The sequence below is a fragment of the Wasmannia auropunctata genome, unplaced genomic scaffold, assembly GCF_000956235.1.
Source record: "Wasmannia auropunctata unplaced genomic scaffold, wasmannia.A_1.0 LD336106.1, whole genome shotgun sequence".
In the NCBI taxonomy this organism is placed as follows: Eukaryota; Metazoa; Arthropoda; class Insecta; order Hymenoptera; family Formicidae; genus Wasmannia; species Wasmannia auropunctata.
Window position 1 is genome coordinate 2799535 of NW_012026784.1, and position 1422 is coordinate 2800956.

Here is a 1422-nt window from a genome sequence, read left to right on the forward strand (position 1 = left end):
AGGACAATGTACGTGTTTGACTGAGACAGAAGATATAAGAATTAGTTCATTTAGAGGTACCATTGAAATTGAACAGACTGTTTTATCGACCTCGTGCAAATTTTTCGGACCTTCCGGCATCGCCTTAAAAACTAAATAACTCACCATTGTCGTAAAGATAGAATATCGTCTCGGCGTATATAAATCATCGTCAAATTAAAAAAAAATAAATAATGTCATGGTCACAATGATAAAAACGTATAAAAAATTTTTCTTAAAATAATTATATAATAAATAATTAAAATAAAACTGTATATGACAGAAAGCACGTATGATCTTCATAGAATGGCAAAGCGAATGACACAGTTATTAATTTGTATGTAAAAATCCGTGAGATAGATCAAGTACGATAAAATATATGTTAACAAAGCACAATGTTTATAAGTTATCAATAATAGATAAATAAGCATGGTCGAGAAACTCCGTGTCCGTTTGTAAATTCAAACTTTTTTTTGACATTTTATGTGTAACATCTCTGATATAAGACGTTTATAAAATCCTTCGTTATCCAAAATTTCCACTCAATCCCAATCAAACTCATGACCGTGATGCAACCTATGTTCCGTAATAACCGATCGTTTTTTTTTGTAGACGTTTTTCTACTAATGTGATTTAGATGTTCGGAAATTCTAGTATGTAATTGTCTACCCGTTTGTCCCACATAAGAAGCATCACAATCCTTATATCTGATTTTATAAATCACGTTCCTTCTTGACAATTGAGGGAGTGTCTCTATGGATTCTAATAAATTCATTTAGTTTAATAAGATTGAAAAAAGCGATTTTTAAATTAAAATTTTATTTTAAATTCAACGTTTTTTGTCTTTGACAAGCAAAGAGTGACCCCAAAAATGCCCTGTATTCTCACCCTCGATTCCGGACTTTATTTTGGTGATAAATAATAGTAAACCATGAGACACTAATTCTCTGAAACTTTCAAATGGAGCATAGTCTTTGTTGGCAAGTTATGAAGCCTCAAAGTTATCATTTTATAGGGGAGACCGGGGCTCGTTGGCACAGTTTTCACAATTTAGACATTCCTGTTTCTAAACAACTATTTATTATGATTAAACTATATTAATATGATAGAATGAACCTTTCTCTACATTTTCATGCCAGGAACGATTCTGTATACTGTATAGTTTTTTTATAGTAAGTGAAATACGAACATGCTGCAATGTAGCCAATTTACCCCGATAGCCGGATAAGTTGACACATATCATAGTGTAAGTTGCTTAAGCGATAAATTCCATATTAAATTAATAAAAACATAATAAAAGTAAAAACAGATTGCAGATATGTATTTTATAAAAAAAGATCACATCTTTTAGAGTTATTTTGTAACTGTCTCTTATACACATCTCTGAGCGGGCTGGCAAGGCAG